The sequence below is a fragment of the Ceratotherium simum genome, chromosome 2 (assembly GCF_057802395.1).
Source record: "Ceratotherium simum simum isolate JZ-2026a chromosome 2, ASM5780239v1, whole genome shotgun sequence".
NCBI classification, from domain to species: Eukaryota; Metazoa; Chordata; class Mammalia; order Perissodactyla; family Rhinocerotidae; genus Ceratotherium; species Ceratotherium simum.
In genome coordinates this window covers 37,571,074-37,579,188 of record NC_141901.1, presented here as the reverse complement: position 1 = coordinate 37,579,188, position 8,115 = coordinate 37,571,074, and positions in this window count along the sequence as shown.

Genomic DNA, 8,115 nt, shown 5'->3' with positions numbered 1-8,115 from the left:
ATAATCTAGTAAAGGCTGACTAACAAGATGCAAAAATAAAAATGTATACTCAAAACTTATAAAAACAAAACAAAGAAACATAGCATAGCTATATTAAAATGTGACATATTAGGCTCTATAGCAAAAAACTTTACCAATGATAAAGGAGTTTGGTTGATAATATATGTGTTGATTCACTATGAAGCCACTATAATTTAAATATATATAATATTTATATAACATATTTCTATAAATATTAGCATATTAAGGGAAGAAATTGAAAAATCCACAATCATTGTGGTAAGTTTAACATATCTTTCTTGGTAACTGATACAAAAAGGAGACCACAGATTAGTGAGGATATGGAAGAATTAAAAAATGATGTAGATGTTATTTAGGAAAAAAATGGCAAGATGCCTCCTCTAACAACTGCAGAATATATATCCTTTTCAAAGGCACATAGAACATTTACTATACACTGGATGATAAAGTAAATTTCAACTCACACCAAAGGATTAAAATCACACAGAGCATCCTTTTAGCCTATAGTCCACAAATCAATAATAAAAAAAAACCTCACAAGGGCAGAGACATTTATTTATTTTGTTTACTGATCCCTGTCAAGTACTAAAGGATACATGATACATAACAATCGATAAATACTTGTTGAATAAATAAACGAGTAGAAAATATAACTACAAAATCCCCCACATTTGGCACTTAGGAAGTACACTTCTAAGTAACCAGTAGTTTAAGAAGAAATCTCATTTTAGAGAGAAAATATTTCAAAAATATTGCACAAGCAAACTTGTGAGATTCAGCTATGCTAGAACTTGAAGGAAATCTATAGCCATAAATACCTATATGAGAAAGGAAGAAGGACTGAACTACATATATAGCCTTAAAATCATACATCAGAAAAAATATCTAAAAAGAAAAAAAGGAAAAGAAAGTTTTCAATAAATGTAGGAACTGAAATAGAAAAGAAACTTAAAATACACATGATCAACAAAGGCAAAAATTGGTTTTTTGAAAAAAACTAATAAAATTGACAAGTGTTTAGTGAGATTGATTAGACAAAGTGAAGCTCAATAAACATTATCAGGAATGATAACAGGGATATGACCTTAGATGCTGCAGGGAATAACATTAATTAAGATCATATTGGGAAGAATGTTATATATAGATATGTAAAATTTAGATGAAAATCAATGAATTCCTAATAAAATAAATCTTAAAATGACTCATTTTGGAAGAAATTGAGTTTTTATATAAATATTAAACAATTGAATCATTTATAACCCATTCATTAGAGAAATATCCAGGCCCAGATGGCATCCACAAAAATTATATAATTTCAATGCTTCACAAATTCTTCAGAGAACATAAAGACAGAAAAATTCCCAAATCATTTTATGAGGCCAGAATTATCTTGATATCAAAATTCAATGAGAATTGTAAGGGGAATGAAAATTTCATATCAATGTATACACATACACATATTAGCACATATTTTGAAAAGATAACACAAAATGACTTAAATTGAGTTTAATCCCCAAAATGCAAGGGATTCTTTTTTTGACATTAAAAGAATTTTAATGTAATTCCCCACCTTAACTGATTAAAGAAGGACAATCACGTGATCATTCATACCAAAATTTTATCAAACTAGATATAGAAAGCTATTTCTTGTTTTTTGCTTTGTTTTTTTTTGTTGTTGTTGTTTATTGCAATAACATTGGTTTTTAACATCGTATAAATTACAGGTGTACATCATTGTACTTCTATTTCTGCATGGATTACATCATGTTCTCATGTTCACCACCCAAAGACTAATTACAATCCATCACCACACACATGTGCCTAATTATCCCATTCGCCTTCCTCCCTCCCCCCTTCCCCTCTGGTAACCACCAATCCAATCTCTGTCTCTATGTGTTTGTTTGTTGTTGTTATTATCTACTACTTAATGAGTGAGATCATACAATATTTGACCTTCTCCCTCTGACTTATTTCACTTTGCGTAATACCCTCAATGTCCATCCATGTTGTCACAAATGGCTGGATTGCATCGTTTCTTATGGCTGAGTAGTATTCCACTGTGTATATATACCACATCTTCTTTATCCATTCGTCCCTTGATGGGCACTTAGGTTGCTTCCAAGTCTTGGCTATTGTGAATAACGCTGCAATGAACACAGGGGTGCGTGTATCTTTACACATTGGTGTTTTAAAGTTCTTTGGATAAATACCCAGCAGTGAAATAGCTGGATTGTATGGTAGTTCTATCCTTAATTTTTTGAGGAACCTCCATACTGTTTTCCATAGTGGCTGCACCATTTTGCATTCCCACCAGCAGTGTATGAGAGTTCCCTTCTCTCCACATCCTCTCCAACTCTTGTTGTTTCCTGTCTTGTTCATTATAGCCGAAGTTTATCTACAAAGAAATTAGAGCAAGTATCAACTCTAGTAGTAGAATATTGGAACTTTTTCATTTTATGTAAATACCAATAGCCTATCTATACCACTTCTATTCAATATTTGACTTGAGGGCCCAGAGAGTATAAGATGATAAAAAGAAATAAAAAGAATAAAGATTGGGAAAGAAGAATCAAATTGTCATTATTTGCATATGATGTTGTTGTGTATGTGGGAATCCAAAAGAATTTACGTTTATAAAAAAATGACTGAAGATGATCCCTTGCATGCACAAACTCATGTGGGAGAGTCATTCAGTGCCTAATCAGTGCCAAGTGAAGCGCCTGATAACAAAATGGCCATAATCAACACCAGGCTGTTTGGACTGCATAATCAAGAAAAATGTCAGGTGGCCCAGCTGGTCATGTACTCTAGAATCCATTCATTTTACCGTTATTGAGTCGCCTCCTCATTGAGGACTGTGAAAGTAAAACCTTTTAAAAAATAAATATAATAAAAACAATAAAATTCATCTATTCTCTCACCACTCAAATATCACCTCTCATAAATGTGTTACCACATAGCTTCCTGACTTTTCCATATGCACGCTGTGCAGAAAAGAGTTAACATAGCAGGTGTTCTTGCAAGTTTGGCCCTTGGATGGCATCTGGGAACTTGGCTGGCTAGCCGTTCCTTACACTTACACAAAACTTTCCCTAATTCATAAAGGTGGCTCACTCTACCTGATCTGTTTGTACAAAGAATGTGGATTTTTGGTACATACTAGGCAGAGGGTGCCAATGTGACTGATGCCCAATAATATCCTTAGAGATTGAGTCTCTAATGGGTTTCCCTGGGCATAAACATATCACAGATATTGGTGCATTTTTGTTTCTGGGAAAAGATGCACTCTGTGTGACCCTCATTGGAGGGAGACAGCGTAAAGAAATCTGCACATGGATTCCTCCAGACGCCACCTGTGTCTTATGATTTAGCTGTGTGTGTTCTTATGAAATTCCTGCAATTGATCTTAGCTGTGAGCACAACTATATTCTGAGTCTTGTGAGTCTTTCTAGTGAGTCTTCCAACATGGGGTGGTCTTGAGAACCCCCAGTAAACATATAATATTTTTATACAATGAGATTATATTACATGCACCATTTTATAATCTATTTTTTCACTTAGAATACATAGTGAATATATTTCCATATCAATAAATACAGATCTGCAATAATATCATAAATTATTGCATAGAATTACAATTATTGGACTTTCGAGTTTTTGTATTTTTTACCGCACAGTGACTGAAAAAAACCACTTTATGATGTAGCTCTTATCCTTGTTTGTTATTACTTCTGAGAAATTTTAGAAGTGATATTTTTGGGTGTACTCACATTTTTAAGATTTTTTTTTTTAAAGATTTAATTTATTTATTTTCCCCCCAAAGCCCCAGTAGACAGTTGTATGTCGCAGTTGCACATCCTTCTAGTTGCTGTATGTGGGACGTGGCCTCAGCATGGCCGGAGAAGCAGTGCGTCGGTGCGCGCCCGGGATCCAAACCCGGGCCGCCAGCAGCCGAGCGCGCGCACTTAACTGCTAAGCCACGGGGCCAGCCCCCATTTAAAAATTCATCTGAACTTTTTTTTTTTAATTTATTTTTTTCCCCCAAAGCCCCAGTACATAGTTGTATGTCATAGTTGCACAGCCTTCTAGTTGCTGTATGTGGGACGCGGCCTCAGCATGGCTGGAGAAGCGGTGCGTCGGTGCTCGCCCGGATCCGAACCAGGGCCGCCAGCAGCTGAGCGCGCGCACTTAACCGCTAAGCCACAGGGCCGGCCCTCACATTTTTAAGATTTTTGATACGTATTGTAAATAGACTTTTAGAAAACATGTACCAATGTCCACATCGAGTGGATGTGTAAGGGAAAACTTCATTTTCCATTCCCAGAACAACAAAATCATTAATTAAAAAAAATCTGAATGATTCAGAGTGATAACTCCTTATTTTAAATTGCATCAATTCAATTGCTTATATAACTGGCTATTTAAAAAAATATTTCTATATATTGGCTATATTTTCTTTTTTGAATTGCTTGTTCATTCATGTTTTTTATTTTTTAAATTGTTTGGCTTTACTTTTGTGATATTTAAATTTCTTTATATATTAAAGAAATAATTATTTATCTTTTATAAGTGTTTAAATATTTTTGCTCATTTTCTTTATTTTAATTAATAACTAACTGATATTTTTATTTAAATCATTTATATATTCAAATAATTTCCTTTATGCTTATTACTTCTATTTTCGTGTTTAGAGAGCCCCCCAAGATTAGCTGTACTTACTTAAATTTTCTTTCAAGTTTACTATAATTTTAAAAATATTGTAATATCTGATCAATTTTATTTTAGAATAAATTGTGAAACAGTTAATTGGTATAGTTTTAAGAGTAAACAATGTGCATAACTCCATTGCTTTAAAAATAACCCTTCCTTATTTTGTTACATATTAATATTACTTTTGGATTTTCCATTCTATGCTTTGAGCTCTGGGTTCTCATTTGCTTTAATATCACACTATTTTAATGATTGTAATTTTATAGTGTTTTTTAGTTTCTAGCAGGGCAACTCTTATCACTGCTCTTCAGAATATCCTTGGATATTCATCTATGATTAGTCTTCCATTTAAAATTCAGGAATATTTATCACAGTATCAAAAATAGATATTTGGAATTTATTTGAATTTAAAGAAGAAATAAGGACTGATTAGTATCACTACAAAATTGAGACATCCTATCCTTGTATAAAGGGTGTCTCTGTATTTATTCAGTTTTATTCTGTATTCCTTAGAAAAAATTCTTCATGGCCTCATTTTAGTAAGTCTTGAATAGAAATTGTTAAATATATTTCTAGATGTTTTGTGAAGTGACTAATTTAAATTTGCTATTTTGCAACCAACTTCCACTGACCTTTCACACAGCCATGTTGAGCTCCTAAAAGAACTCATCTATCTCAGACCTAACCCATTCCTCTCCTCTTGATATCCTCATTTGTAGGCTATTCAGGGATTTACTTTTAAACTTCCAGAGTCCTGTGAGCACATACAGGGCATCTAGTACATCTCTCTACTCTCCTGTATCACTACTCTGTAAAGTTCACCTCTTCCACAAACTCATTCTGAGTGGTTGCACCACTCATCATCACCAATGATGTCCCTCTTGCTCTTTTGCCGAGCAGAGATACAGTGTCTAGTCTGTAGTTGTGCTATCACATCTCCTGGAAATGATTACTGCCTTATGTTTTGATACAAGTTCTTTCCACCTTGCTAATAAATATTTGTCAGGGGAAATGAGCAGCTTTCTTGACTGAGACGTAAGGAGTGAAGAAGCAAAAAGTGAAATCAGGCTCCAACAGGTTTTCCATAAGGGAAAGTTCAAGGTAAAGTGGAATGATTGGAAAAATCATCTCAGAAAGTACAGAGGCTTTTTGGGGAAATAATATAGGAAGTCATCTCATGAAGCATTGAATGAATTTGAACTAACACATGAAAGTTGAGTCAGTTAGTGCAGAAATGACTAGGAATAATTTGGTAGAATATGGGGATTTCTAGAACACCATTTTTGCCATGAGCTGATTATTCTCTTCCTATTACATGTATGCTGACTGTATTTCTGGTCATTGGGCTCAATGCCCCATTGAGACAGGTACACTTGTGCCACGGTTACATTTCAATTGCAACGATAGTAGGAAGAAGATGGCTCTACACATATAAAAATGTTCATGGGTGTTTTTTCGAGGAATTGTCTTCTCAAATGAAAGATGTCCTGGAGAAATGTCCAGAACTAAGCTAGTCCAGGTAGAATTAAATCTTTTATTTTACAAAGGCTGGTTTTCTAAAAATGTGTGGAACTATTAATATATCATTAAAATCATCAAGGAAGATACTAATTTAGAAAAAAATAAAGAATTGATTTTTTTTCTCTGAGTATATTTACCCAACCTAATCAACTCTCCATCTTTGTGAATGTTAAGATTGTTATATATTAATAAATAGGAAAGCAAAAATGTGTATTTTTTAATAATCTTACATTGACTTATATGAAATATATATCCTCGAGATGGGAGAATCTTTGTGGCTAAGTACAAACTTACTCATCTTCCTCAGTGTAAATGCCTCTGTATTAGTTATTTAACTGTTGTCTCTCAGCTCTAATTCACTCTTCTGTACTTTGCTTGTAGATAACATAGGTTGATATTCTTCAACTTATGTTTTCTTGAATTTTGATTGGTCTGCTCAACATTAAAGGGTGTCTTAGAAAATCAGTCCTAATACACAACGCCAATCTGATAGGCTACAAATTCTATTAGCATTTAGTGCTATTATATTGTATTATGGGCAAGGTCACAGTAATTCCCTAATCCCTAATTCTGCCTTGGTTTAGCCTTTCCTATGATGTATTTAAAAGGGATATATACATAGGAGACAATGAATGGGAAATAAAAATTCCAATTTATTATTAGTGGTTGAATTTATGCCTGAAACTCAAATGCAGATTTCTCTGTAAGCTCCGCTGGAATACATGCCTATTTTGAAGGCTTAAAGGACTTGGCTTTCTCACTAAAGCCAACCCCAAATCTAAGTGTCTTACTACTTTTCCTGCAAGTTACGTATGACTGAAGAGTGGAGCTAAAATTAACCAAGGGTGTGTGTGGGTATGTGTGCGTGAGAAAAGAGGAAGAAAGGGAGCAAGATATTCAGTTCTAACCCATGAGTGCAGGCCCAACGTCAAACTGATTCTGTGGTCACATGAAAAAGAAAAAAAAGAGCCAGGATAAAATGCCAGAAGGAGAGTCACTCTGACATACCTGACCTTTAACACACAATGATTCTACCCACTTGTCAGTGGTCTGGTATCTGACTCCAAGTAATAGTATCCATAAGTCTTGGAAAAGAACAAAGCAAAAAGTGGGAGGTTTTCTTATTTCCTTTCCCTCAACACCTTATTATGTTACGACAGGGGTTAGCTACACAGTATGATATGAAGGTCATTTATACCCATGAGTAAATCTTTCCACAGATGTCACATGGCTTAGTCTTATACCGCTAAAGATGATTACTTATGCATTCTACCCTCTGTTACTTAAAAAAGCCATAGTCTTCACAAGGGGTCATGTGAAAGCATTGTAGGGACATTAATAAAGGAAGAAGATGATGTGAGCTCTCTATCAATTCTACTCATTAGTAGGCAAAACATTTTAATTCTCTGAGTGTCAGTTTTCTCATCTATAAAATATGGATCTCTAGGGCTACTCTAAAGTGCAAATAAGGTAACATTTTTAAACAGCAGCACACAGTGCAGAATTTGAACAATTAGTACATTAAACTGATTTGCATTAGGAGTTATCAGTTCATTTCCTTCTCATGAGACAACTTGATAGGCTGGAGGCCTGAGCTAAGCAACCGGCCTAAGGAAAAGAGAACTTGGTGATTAAAGATGTTAATTTTGCTTCAGTCTTTGTGATCTTCAGGCCCCTTCCTTAGCAAGTTTCAAGCTTCAAAGAAGTGGAAGAAACACAGTTGATTTACATACTTGGCAGACCAGCTCAACATCCCATAATAAAACAGGGCCTGCAAATGAAATATCCTATTCTCTCTTGCTTCAACCCCTGGAAAGTATATGTCATTGATGAGGAGACTGGTGGAAAAAAACTTAAAAACAA